Here is a 13,819-nt window from a genome sequence, read left to right as displayed (position 1 = left end):
CTCTGAACTCCCTCTCCCTCTCCCCTGCTCTGCCCAGCTGGACTTTGCCCTTCCCCAGTTTCCTTCACAGCCAATGGAGCCACACTCCCACTCCCTGTCAGCTGTTCATCTTCCTCCTCAGATTCTGACTCCAGTAGGGGCATGACAGCTGTCTAGTTTACCTGTGTTATCAAGTGTCAAGCGAGGGGGTGGAGATGGACCCAGTGAAGGTGAAAGCCATCTTAGATTGGCAGTCCCCTCTGAACCCATAAGCAACTACAAAGTTTTCTGGGGTTTGCTAACTTCTGTTGGCATTTCACCCCATCGTTTGCAAAGATAGCCTTGCCAATCAAGGCTATCTTTGCAAATGATGGGATGAATTGCCAATAGAAGTTAGTGAATCCCAGGAAGCTTTCATGATCCAGGCTGATGACAGCAACATGACCAAAGGGGCTGTCCTCCAAAATGATAAGGAGGGAAACCTACAGCCATGCACATACACCTCCCCAAAACAAATCAAACAAAACAAACAACAAATATTTGAATAAACTGGGGGAAAATCCTTCCTTAGGAATTGTAGTATTGTCATAGAATTGTAGTAGCTTAACTTACTATAGATCAGCTTCTTCCATGCCATAATCCAGGAACTTTTGCCCTGTTTTCTGTTGCATACAGCCCTCTCTTACTGATAGTCCTCAACTTACTACAATTTGTTTGGTGACCATTTAAAATGACAACGGCACTGAAAAAAGGGACTTGTGACCACTTTTAACACTTATGACCCAGGGTCACATGATCAAAGTTCAGATGCATGGCAACTGGCATGTATTTATGACAGTTGCAGTGTCCCAGGGTCATGGGAGAACCTTTTGTGACCTTCGGACAAGCAACAACCCACCAGAGCAGGGAGGCAAGGAATGTTGAGGGTCCCATCCCATCTGGCAGGACCCAGAAGAAGGGCCTTCTCCGTGGTGGCTCCCTCTCTCTGGAACATCATTCCCTCAGACAATAGACTGGTCCCCACCCTAAGACTCTTTCAGACAGGGGTGAGCTGCTGGGGGTTCGCAGGGGTTTGGGAGAGCCCCTAGCTAAGATTCTGTGCAGTTTGGAGAACACCCCCCCCCCAAAAAAAAATCCCACTCCTGGCTGCCCCTCCCCTCCCCGGAGTCCCAATGTGGCCAGTTTTGGATGCAGGGAAGTGCAGGGCATGCACAGAGGCTTGGGGAGGGCATAACTCTCCCCCACACACAGAAGTTTGGGAAGGCTGGAAATGGGCCTATTTCTGGCTTCCATAGAACCTCCAGAGCTTGGAGAGGCCATTTTCAGCCTCCCGGAGGCTCAAGGAAAGCCTCCAGAACCCCGGGGGCAAAAATGCCCCCACCACATCATGGTTCAGGAGGCCAACTAGGCCATGCCCACCCAGCAACGGGACAGATCGCCCTTTGCTAAATTTTTTGAAGCCCATCCCTGCTTTCCAGAAGGCCCTGAAGACATGGTTCTGTCAGCAGGTCTGAGGAATCCAGAGTGGGATGGAGCCCGTGAAATGATTTGTATGAAAGTGTGTTGTCGCCGGGATAGGGGGTAAGGTGGGGGGGTTATTATTTTTGTTGTGAACTAAAGAAATGTATTTAATAAAGATTCATTTGCATAGCAGGATCGTAATCCTGCACTTCCTATTGGCCCATATAATGGCAAGTTATAATTGGTTCTTTCCGAGCAATCTGATTGGCTGTTGGCGGGCCGCGCCAAGATTCAAACGCTATAACGCTATCCATTGGTTATCCGGATAGCAGCTTACGCTATAAAAGAGTGACTGCTAGCCGGGTTTTTTTTGTCTCTGTTATGCTTGTGAAGTTCACGGTTTACAGTCTGGTCTCCGTTCATTAAACCCATGCCTCAAACTTAACAATTTTATTATTTTCTTCTTCTCATTTTAAAATTACTTTTATTTCTTTGATATGGCTTTTATATCCGTGTAAGCCACCTTGAGTATAAATTTTCTAAAATAAATAAATGTCAATGGGGGAGCCAGATGCACCAACAACAACCATGTGACTAACTTAAACAACGGCAAGGATTCAGCTATGACCATTGTGACCAGAAAAGTCATAACACGGGGAAAGCTATTAACAAGCTGTAACAACTGCCTCTCAGCCAGCAACATAAAATTTTGGGGTCAACTGTATTCTAAGTCAAGGACTACCTGTAGTGCTTAAAACTCAAATTCTTAACAGGTTCCTTTTCAACTTTTCCTATCTTCCACGCACGTGTCTATATCTTTTATCTTTTGCTGGAGCTTTTCTTTTAGCAGATTCCTTGTCTTGCTTCCTGTCCCACAATGGAAGACAGCCCTGGCAGCTTCAAGTGTCAATGAGTTCTGTCATTCCCACCCCTGATGGAACACATCTATTTCCTCTTTGATGTGCCTGACCTCTGTTGACCCAGCAGGGGCCCCTGCTTCTGAACTCGAGTTTCCCCAGGGGCAATCAATTAGTTTGACAATAGACTCCTTACAAACTGCTTGACCTATCCTCCAGCAGGAAGAAGAGCAGAAGATAAGGACTTCGAGGGGGAGAGAGCCGGAAGGACATACTTGTAATTAATGTGAAGGCCATTTCATATTTCAGAAGCTGCCTTTGCTATGGTTCTACCAAACGGCTTGGTGAAATTCTTCCAACCAGCACTGTGGGCAACACCATCTATAGAGATAGACAATTTGTCTATGGAGATTCTCAGTCATCCAAGTCATGATTGTCCCAAAGTTGCTTTTTCAAGAGGCAACTGTACGTTCTGGTTTTTCTTTGAAGACGTTTCGCTTCTCATCCAAGAAGCTTCTTCAGCTCTGACCACCATCCTCTCCGAGCTGAAGAAGCTTCTTGGATGAGAAGTGAAACATCTTCAAAGAAAAACCCAGAAAGTCTAGTTGCCTCTTTAAAAAGCACCTTTAGTATATCGATAACGTGCTTTGCCAAATGGGCAGTTTTCCAAAGTCACAGGTAGTCCTCAACTTACAACCATTCATTCAGTGCCCAATCAAAGTTGCAACAGCACCGAAAAAGGGACTTATGACCATTTTTCACAGTTACGACCTTTGCATGATCACGTGATCAAAATTCGTCAGGGTCACCTGAGTAGTGCAAATGGGTGTAGAGCCTTCATGGAACTGTTAAAAGGACTGTGCTGTAGACTGGAGATAGGCAATGTCTTTGGTAAGTTGTAAGCAGAGAAGAGGGGATGGTTGTCCTTGGGAGTTTAGCAGTGAGAGAACCAGGAATGGCGGAACACTATTATGCATCACCGCTGAGATATGAGTCAGCCTTCTGACTTACATCACATTGGCTCCTTCTGATGCCCTGGTCTGTCATTGGTGGCCATCAAAGGCATTGCCATGAAGATGAGGCATGGTTCCAGTGGTGGGATTCAATTTTTTTTTACTACCGGATCTGTGGGCATGGCTTGGTGGGCATGGCATGGCAGGGGAAGGATACTGTAAAATCTCCATTCCCTCCCCACTCCTGAGGGAAGGTTACTGCAAAATCCCCATTCCCTCCTCACCCTACTAACCTGCTTTCCAGATCCATTCTCCTGTGCGGGGCAACAAAAGAAGACCCAGCCGAACAGCAGGGACTCGGGAGGCAGAGAATAGATGGGGGAAGGGGCAGTCAGAGGTGGTATTTGCCAGTTCTCCGAACTACTCCAAATTTCCACTACCGGTTCTCCAGAACTGGTCAGAACCTACTGAATACCACCTCTGCAGGGTTCTTGTTTTTTGCAATGGTATATTATAGGTAGTCCTTGACTTACAACCACTATTGAGCCCAAAATTTATGTTGCTAATCAAGACATTTGTTAAATGAATTTTGCCCCTTCTACAACTTTTCTTGCCACAGTTAAATGAATCACTGCAGTAGTTCAGTTGTTGTTAACACTGAAGTTTTGTTGACAACCCAGTTGTTAAGTGAATCTGGCTTAATCATTGGCTTTGTTTGCCAGGAACCGACACTGCAAGCGTCATAAATATGAGTCAACTGCCAAGCTTCTGAGTTTAGACCACATGACCGTGGGAATGCCACAGTCATAATTGTGAAAAATGGTCATAAGTCACTTTTTTTCAGGGCCATTGCAACTTTACACATTTTTTGTAACTGCTGTAAGTCAAGGGCGAGCTGTATTCTTCTGATTTTAGCTGGACAGCTATAGAACACATCATATTTTGTAGCATAGTTGCAAATGTAGGATTTATATGTATATATCCCTTTCCTCTCCCTGTGAATTTCAAAACTCTTCCACTTTTAAAACAAACTGAGCCAGATGCCACAAAATTAGTGTTCTTAAAACATACCTGTGGGAGACCAATGGGAAAACTCAGACAACATTACAGACTGAACCATCCAAACAATTAAGCCCTTGTATACCCTAGCATTTTCTTTCCCTGACTTGGGGAAAATAAGACGACTCTTTTTTCTAACAACAGTCTATTTGGTACTTTAGAAACAGCTATTTGAAAATAACAAGTCAGTATTTGCCTGCTTGAGGTATAGGAAGACAGGAGGAAATCTTGCTAGAAAGGCAAATAAATGCAGAATCAATTCTGTGATGTCATAAAGACACCGCTCTTTCATTTCACAGGAGTGCTATACATGCGAGTGTGTGGTATGGAGAGATTTGTGCCACCAACCATGAAAAAGCACAGATTTTAAATTCTTTAGAACAGCTCGTAAACTTAGTTCATTCTAGACTCAACCAAGTGGGAGCTGACTGGATTAAGGCACTGTAGCCTGTATTGAATATTGTACTATTTATAGTCTTGTTCCGACCAAGATGTCCCTAAATGACCAGAACTTCAAACATCACACAAAATTAATGCAGTATCAGTGTTTTCCTCAACTTTGTGTTTGAAAAGGTGGTGCCTTTATAATCCAGTTCAGGTTCTGGAGTGGGGTTTTAAGAGACAAATAATTGACCTAAAGAAGGCAGTAATTAAAACATCTCAATGTTTATTATATTGATGCAAATATCACCAAGGTGTAATGGGAGTGTCGACCATCCCAATATGCTAGCCAGCAAGAGAAACTCCTGAGACAATTTTTTTCTTCAAGAGTATACTTTATTGAAAAGCCATGTAGGTAACAGAAGTGGAAAAGCCAGTTCTAACATTTTGTGCGAAAAGCATAAGATAAAAGTCCCATTTCCCTGCTCTGGTCCACCCATTGTCCTCTGTCCACCAATCGGTTGCACCTCTCTGGGAGTGGACTTTGAAGAAGCAAGATAGGAAGAGCATTGATGCTTTTGAAATTTGATGTTGGAGAAGACTCCTGAAAAATTGGGAAGGGTCATGAGAAGAAGCAAATGGATCATCAAACATACCAACCAAGCATTCTCACTTAGGATGACCAACCACAAATTATTCTATTTCAGACACACTATGTGAAGACTTAGCTCTCTGGAAAAGCTCTAATGCTGGGACAGATGAAAGGAAAATGAAGAAGAGGATGACCAACTCAGTTACAATGGGAGTGCCATTGGAAGAGCTGAAGGACCAGGTTTGGGACAGATCAGTGGTGGGATTCAAATTTTTTTACTACTGGTTCGGTGGGCGTGGCTAGGTGGGCATGGCACGGGAAGGATACTGTAAAATCTCCAATCAGAGGTGGTATTTGCCGATTCTCCGAACTGTTCAAAATTTCCGCAGAACTGGTTCCCCAGATCTGGTCAGAACCTGCTGAATACCACCTGTGGGACAGATCATCATGGAAAAAAATCTATCTCTGTGGTTGCTATTAGTCAACAACAACTTGATGGCAGATAATTAATCAATCAAACTCTGGAACAATGACAAATAGTGGTGATGTGGACATTAATATATTTAGAATTTTATATAGATTTCTAGCTATTTCTCAATGAACTTAGTTCTATGCTGTTGTTCAGCCACTAAGATATGTCTGATTCTTCATGACACTGTAGACCAGGGGTGTCAAACTCGCGTTGTCATGGCATCATCATGTGACGTATCACGACTTTCCCCTTCGCTAAACTGGGCGTGGGTGTGGGCAGCTTGTGACACATCTGGCCCACGGGCCATGAGTTTGACAGCCCTGCTGTTGACCGTATTATGCCAGGACCCCCTCCACTGTCTCCTGGAGTTTCCCCAAATTCATGTTCACTGTGTAGATGACACTATCTAACCATTTCATCCATTGCTGTCCCCTTCTCCTTTTGCCTTCAGTCTTTCACAACAATCAGGGTCTTTCCCAAGGAGTTGTCTCCTCTCATGTGGTAGTTAAAGTATTTGAGCTTCAACTTCAGGATCTGCCCTTCCAAAGGACAGTCGGGGTTGATTTTCTTTAGGACTGACAGATTGGATCTCCTTGCAATCCAAGGATTCTCTAGAGTCTTCTCCAACATCCCAATTTGAAAATGGTCCAAAGATTTAATTAATTGTTGCAACAATGTATTTTAAATGTTATGATAATTGTAAACTGGAATTTTGTCTTCTTATGATTATAACTTTGTTGCTTGTATCTTATGATTTATATTGTTTTATTTAATATCCTAGTATGATTTTGGTTGACTGCTTATTTAGTATCCTATGACTATCACTAAATCTTATGATTTATGATGAATGTATTTTTAATGATGACTATGATCTTGATTTATCACTTGTTGCTTGTATGTATACTGAGAGCTTATGCAATAGAGACAAATTCCTTATGTGTCCAATCATACTTAGCTAATAAACAATTCTATTCTATTCTATTCTATTCTATTCTATTCTATTCTATTCTATTCTATTCTATTCTATTCTATTCTATTCTATTCTATTCTATTCTATTCTGTTCTGTTCTGTTCATTCCATTCCGCTCCACTCCATTCTATTTTATTGTTCTTATCCATTGTACCTGTTTCTATCTTCTTTTTAAAGGTAGCTATTTATTCTATTTCTTTAAATGCTTTAATAAATAAAGTACAACAAGAACACAAAAACGTCATTAATTGCCTTTATTCTCATTGAGTTCTAGAGTTATTCTAAAATTAGCAATCTGTGCAGGTTAAAACATTTGAGAGGAAGACAGCCCTATAAGAAATAATCAGAAAACAGAGGGTGCTGAAGCATCAGTTAAGAGTGGCAGTTAAGAGGCAAGCCTCTAATTAAGCAGGATTTAGCCTGAAACATGATTTGGAGAACTTGCAGGTTTTATGCCGACAGTTGCATTTTTGGCTGATGCGTGAAATTAAGTCAGACGGTCAAATTGCAGAGCAGGGAAAAGCTGGCTAAGGAATCAAGAGGTCTTGGGCTGTCAGGGTGTGCTTGACAGAGAACAGTCTGTACACTTTCAGAATAAAGAACCATCTGATGCAAGGAGAGTAGCAATTGTAAACCATTCAGAATGAGCACATGTAGAGCAGAACAACAGAAAACAGTTGAAAGGTACCTTGGAGGTCTTCTAGTCCAACCCCCTGCCTAGGCAGGAAACCCTATACCCTTTCAGACAAATGATTGTCCAGTCTCTTCTTAAAAACCTCCAGTGTTGGAGTATTCACAACTTCTGGAGCCAAGTCATTCCACTGTTCTAACTGTTCTAACTGTTCTCCTTATTTCTATGTTGCTTCTACCCTTGATTAGTTTCAACCTAAGGAACGACTCATTGGAGAAGAGCCTAATGCTGGGAAGGGTTGAGGGCAAGAGAAGACGGGGACGACAGAGAATGAGGTGGCTGGATGGAGTCACTGAAGCAGTCGGCATGAGTTTAAATGGACTGCGGAGGATGGTAGAAGACAGGAAGGCCTGGAGGAACGTTGTCCATGGGATTGCAATGGGTCAGACATGACTTCGCAACTAATAACAACAAATCCAGATTGAGCACAATATTTGTATCTACTTGATCTACAAGAACAAATGGCTACAAAGCGAAGAAGGCAATGACCAGGTGACCTAGTCACTTAAATGCCAGAAAAGCCCAAATGCTCAGATGCCTTAAGGATGTTTTGTTTTCAGCCTACATCTTTAAACAAAGAGTACATTTCTACTAATGGTTGTGAGCTAGGATCTCAGTGATCATTGAAAAATAAAAGTCTCACATCTGGTTGATTGAACTTGAGCATGTTTGGTGTCCTTTCTTTTTCTGTCTGCCCTATCTAACACTGCTTCTAGAGGTGAATGAGATAGACATCCACTCCTGTTATGGTCATAGGTACTGAAGGAAGGAAGATTGGGCATTTGGATCACTTGGTAGCAGTAGGTTGGATCTAGATTTGGTCTCTGCTTTTGTGTTTTTATCCCTTCTCTCTTTTCATCTTCTTTCTTCAACCACTCTGACTCTCCCTTTAATCTTGTTTTGACTCTTTGATTATTTATCTCCAACTCCACTGTGCTCTTGCTTTCGCCTCCTATGTCCCAAAGGTGCTTTCTCAAAAGGCAATTGGACTTCCTTTGTTTTTCCTTGAAGACATTTCACTTCTTCTCTCATCTTCAAACTGAAGAAGCTTCTTGGATGAGAAATGAAACACCTTCAAGGAAAAACAAAACCCAGTTGCCTTTTGAAAAAGAACATTTGGGACAACAACCATGATCTGGATAATTGAGAATCTCCCACAGGTATTTCACCTCCTATGTTTTATGCTTTATTGGCCCTTTTCAGATACGTTAGAAGACTGAAGTTCTCAGAACTGTCCTTCACATGCTTTCCCATTTTCCTGCCTTTTTCCGCTTTGCATTTTCATTCTTTGTAAGAAGATTTGAAATCCAAAGGAGAAAGTGGAGAATTGTCCAAAATAAATATTCGTCTAAATCTGGGGTGGAAAAGTCTCTGAAGATCTAGACCAGGGGTTTCCAACCTTGGCAACTTTAAGACCTGTGGACTTCAACTCCCAGCCAGTTTCCTCAGCTGAGGAATTCTGGGAGTTGAAGTCCACAAGTCTCAAAGTTGCCAAGGTTGGAGACCCCTGGTCTAGACCTACATGGCTCCTCTATTAAAGCCTTGGGAGTAGAACCCAGAGGTGATATTCAACAGGTTCTGAGCAGTTCTGGAGAACCAGTAGGAGAAATTTTGAGTAGTTTGGAGAACCGGCCAATCCCGCCTCTGACTGGCCCCGCCCCCAATTCTCTGCCTCCAGAGTCCCAGCTGATTGGCTGGGTCTTCGTTGGTTGCCCTGCACAGGAGAACAGAGCTAGAAAGCAGGTTAGTGGGGTGGGAAGGGAATTAAGATTTTACAGTATCCTTCCCCTGCCTCACCCACCAAACCATGCTATGCCTACAGAGCCAGTAGTAAAAAAATTTGAATCCCACCACTGGTGGAACCCCACTACTACCCCCAAACTCTTCCTATAGTAGCTGCTGAATTGCAATTTTTAATGTGTGAGAATGCAAAGGCATTGGAAGAAACCATGTTGAGCCATATGGTTTATAAAAACAGGGAGATGCATGAAGGTTAACAGAATGTTTAGTTTTGCCCACTGATTGTATTATGACCTACAAACAAAAAGGGATGCCTGGACAAAATTCTCTTTTGAAACTCCTACTGTTCGTGGTTTTGTAGTTTGCCAGTTCTCCGACTGTGGTCTTGCAGCTGCTCTATTCTTTAACTTTGGGATAATCCAGAAACCTTTTTTTTAAAAAGCAGGATCTGTTCTATTGTCCATTCATTATGGATTCGCCTTTTTCTCAAGGGTGAATTTTATTCCAGGTTTTTATTGATGTTAGATATTTGGTTTTCATCTCTGGACAGGCATCTGGAAGGACAGAAAAGGTTGCCTTCAGTTTTCTTTCTCTAAAAATCTTTCATATCCTTAATATTCCATCTAAATCCCACCCAATCACCATAATCTGGCCTCGTTTATCTAATATGCTTCTTTATGATTGCAAGTATTGATCAGGTTTCCCAATGGGAAGTTCCTGTGGGTGCATGGGTCATGTTACTAATACACTGTTCAAAAAAAAATAAAGGGAACACTTAAACAACACAACGTAACTCCAAGTCAATCACACTTCTGTGAAATCAAACTGTCCACTTAGGTAGCAACACTGACTGACAATCAATTTCACACGCTGTTGTGCAAATGGAATAGACAACAGGTGGAAAGCATAGGCAGTTAGCAAGACATCCCCAATAAAGGAGTGGTTCTGCAGGTGGTAACCACAGACCACTTCTCAGTTCCTATGCTTTCTGGCTGATGGTTTGGTCACTTTTGAATGCTGGCGGTGCTTTCACTCTAGTAGTAGCATGAGACAGAGTCTACAACCCACACAAGTGGCTCAGGTAGTGCAGCTCATCCAGGATGGCACATCAATGCAAGCTGTGACAAGAAGGTTTGCTGTGTCTGTCAGTGTAGTGTCCAGAGCATGGAGGCGCAACCAGGAGACAGGCCAGTACATCAGGAGACGTGGAGAGCAATGGGTTGCTTAAAGTTGTAGAGCTTCTAAAGAACATGTCTTCCAGAAGGAGCCATCAACTTGTTGTTGACTTATCCCATTGGCGAGGGCTGTCACACAATCCATAAAACTAAACAAGTGGACAACCGTTTGTCTGAAACAGTATAGGGTCTTGTGCTTGAGTAGGGGGTTGAAGTAGAAGACTCCAAGGTTCCTTCCAACTCTGTTATTCTTTACAGAGATTTACACAGCATGTTACAATTAGTCCTCTGCTTATAACCATTCATTTAGCAACCTTAACAAGTTTTAAAGTCTCTGAAAAAAGTGACTGATAAATGGTCCTCACACATAACTATTGCAGCTTCCCCACAGTCATGTGATCAAAATTTGGGGGTTTAGCAACCAGCATTTATTTACAATAGTTGCATTTCAAGCTCACTTGATCACCCTTTGTAATTTTTCAAAACTACTCCGGTACGTGAACAAACAACATCCTTAAGTAAACCATAGCCAAGAAAGCCAGCATTAATACTTATCAACATATCATGAACTAGTAGTCCCTGGCATTTAAAATTATAAGTTTGGTGGTCCTGAGGTCCAAAAGGTTGGCAACCCCTGAACTAGAGCTACCATTATCAGGTTGCAAAAATTCAGACCATCTTTAGATGGCAGCAGAGACATTTTTGCTGGCATCTAATGATTATTGCATTTTTTTAAAAAAAATTATTTTTGGCAAACCAGATATGGTATCCTTAATACCGTATTTCCGGAAAATAAGACCTGGTCTTATATTTTTGCTTCAAAAGACACATTAGGGCTTATTTTCAGGGGATGTCTTATTTTATAATTCAATACGTCCATCATGTCTTGCAATGGACATATTAAATGCATCCGTCTGGCTGACTATCTTAACTGAGCTTATTTTTGGTGCAGGGCTTAAATTACAAGCATCCTGAAAAATCATGCTGGGGCTTATTTTTGGGAAAATACAGTATAAACAATGAGTTTGGTTATGCTGCAGAGGAACGCTACATCCAAGATTTTTATTTCCTTCAGGCCAATATATGCAGCCTAAAACAATCCTCAAGGGTTCAAGATTTGCAATTCGGCCAAATCATGTTTTCTTTTTTAAAATGAACATCTATGTAGCAACCCATTCAGGAATCCTCTTGTTTATAGGTGAGGATGCCTAGTAGTACCACCACCCTTGAGCCTAGCACGAGTACTAAAATTCTTACCTGAATCTTTGCTCCCTAGCAGCCTCACAACACTTGGTTAAAAGCAGATAACAGATAATGGATAATCAGAGTTGGAAGGGACCTTGTAGGTCATCTAGTCCACCCCCTGCCCAAGCAGGAGACCTTACATCATTTCTGACAGATGGGAGTCCAATCTCTTCTTGAAAGTCTCAAGTGGATGCAGTACTCTAGGTGTGGTCTTACTAAGGCTTTATAGAGTGGTATTAGTACCTCCCTTGATCTTGATTGTATCCCTCTGTTAATGCAATTTAGGATTGCATTGGCTTTTTTGGCTGCCACCGCACACTGCTGGCTCATATTTAGCTGGTTGTCCACTAAGACTCCAAGATCCCTCTCACAGTTACTGCTATTGAGCCTGGTTTCACCCAGTCTGTATGTGTACTTTGGGTTTTTCTTCGCTAATTGTAGGACTTTACTTTTCTCTACATTGAATTTCATTTTGTTAAATATGTCCCAGTGTTCTAGTCTGTCAACAGCTTTGAACCAAGAAACCCACCATAGGAAGGCTAGTCATCTGGCTAGTCATTTACCTGACTCAAAAACAGTAACTGTGAGAGGGACCTTGGAGTCCTAGTAGATGATCAATTAAATATGAGCCAGCAGTGTGCAGCAGCAGCCAAAAAAGGTTAATACAATATTTTGTTGTATAAACAGAGGCATAGAATCAAAATCATGTGAAATGTAAGTACCACTTTATAAATCCTTAGTGAGACCACACCTGGAATACTGCATCCAGTTTTGGTTACCACATTACAAAAAAAAGGTGTTGAGGCTTTGGAAAAAGAGCAGAGAAGAGCAACTAGGAGATTAGTTAAAGGCCTGGAGACTAAAACATATCAACAATGCTTGCAGGAATTGGGTATGGCTAGTCTAGGGAAAAGAAGGACTAGGAGTGTCATGATAACAGTATTCCAGTATTTGAGAGAAGGAGATCAACTTATTTTCTACAGTACCAGAGGGCAGGACAAGAAACAATGGATGGAAATCAATCAAGGAGAGAAGCAACCTAGAACTAAGGAGGAACTTGCTTCTGTCCTTGATTGATTTGTTCTAACATTAGAACAATTAACCAGTGGAACAGCTTCCCTTCAGAAGTTGTAAATGTGCTTCATCACTGGAGTTTTTAAGAAGAGACTTGTCTGAAATGGTATAGAGTCTCCTGCTTGAGCAGGGGGTTGGACTAGAAGACCTCCAAGGTCCCTTTCAGTTCTGTTCTGATGGATTGATTGCTCTCTCACAAAGACAGGAGTCAACAGCAACCCCTTTTCTAATCCTTGACCCTTTTGTTGGGTTGCATCCTCAGCCATCTTCTTTAATCTCATCTACCTTTTATGACATCTGTCTTTTCTTCAGCAACAGTAGGTCAAATTCTGGAATACCAATGAATGCATTTGATAGCATACAAGTCACTCATCCCTTGATCATCCAAAATGTTCAAGGGCTCTGGGTGTACCCTCATAATCATCTTTATCCCACAGAAGTGAGGTGTTCCCATTGCAACAGAGCCACTTTAGAGATGCTTAACAGCCTTGAGGCAAATGTTTATGCTCAGGAAAGCTTAATTTCCCAGAGGATACACACACACACACACACACACAAATTGCATTGGCCTTCTCAAATGGCAGGCATCCAAAAAGCATTGTGCCTTGAGCAATGTAGTTGTCTCTTGTCTCCTCTATCACTTAGATGCTTTGGCAACTTCCCTCTTTGTCAAAGGTGAATTATGCATCAATGGATAGGTTATCACAGGGCCAGTGGCGCAATGGATAACGCATCTGACTACGGATCAGAAGATTGCAGGTTCGATTCCTGCCTGGCTCAGCTTTTCTTTCCTGAATAGCAATATTTGCTTCTAGCCATGGATATGTGAATAGCAATATTTCTTCCTCCAAACTCCTTCAAAGTGTGTCCATTCCAGCCAGCTATTTTTTTTTCTTTCCTTCTGCTTCTTTTCTTTGGAAAGAAGATAGCTGTAATTGTCTCAGCCAGAGGGAAAGCATCATCCAATTGTTGCAAAGCTGTAGTTCAATCAACGATTAGATGGTTTATTTACTTATTTGATTTTTATCTCACCTTTATTGCTTTCTAAATAACTCAAGGCAACTCTCATGAGTTCTTTTAGGCTGTTGTTGTTGTTAGTTGCAAAGTTGTGTTCAACCCACACGACCCCATGGACAACATTCCTTCAGGCCTTCCTGTCCTCTACCATCT

At 42.0% G+C, this 13,819-nt stretch overlaps 1 non-coding gene across 1 annotated transcript; it reads left to right on the top strand.

Annotated features, from left to right (window-relative positions):
• The first annotated feature begins 13,356 nt into the window (after positions 1 to 13,356).
• TRNAR-ACG (transfer RNA arginine (anticodon ACG)) lies at positions 13,357 to 13,429 on the top strand. The gene has a single exon. It is a non-coding gene; the product is annotated as a tRNA-Arg (tRNA).
• Positions 13,430 to 13,819: the final 390 nt, after the last annotated feature.

Source organism: Notechis scutatus, chromosome 3, assembly GCF_049901735.1.
Source record: "Notechis scutatus isolate UNSWTSFEM ecotype Mainland chromosome 3, rNotScu1.2, whole genome shotgun sequence".
Lineage (NCBI taxonomy): Eukaryota > Metazoa > Chordata > Lepidosauria > Squamata > Elapidae > Notechis > Notechis scutatus.
Note: the sequence above shows the minus strand (reverse complement) of the source record. Positions and strands in the feature narration are given on the sequence as shown.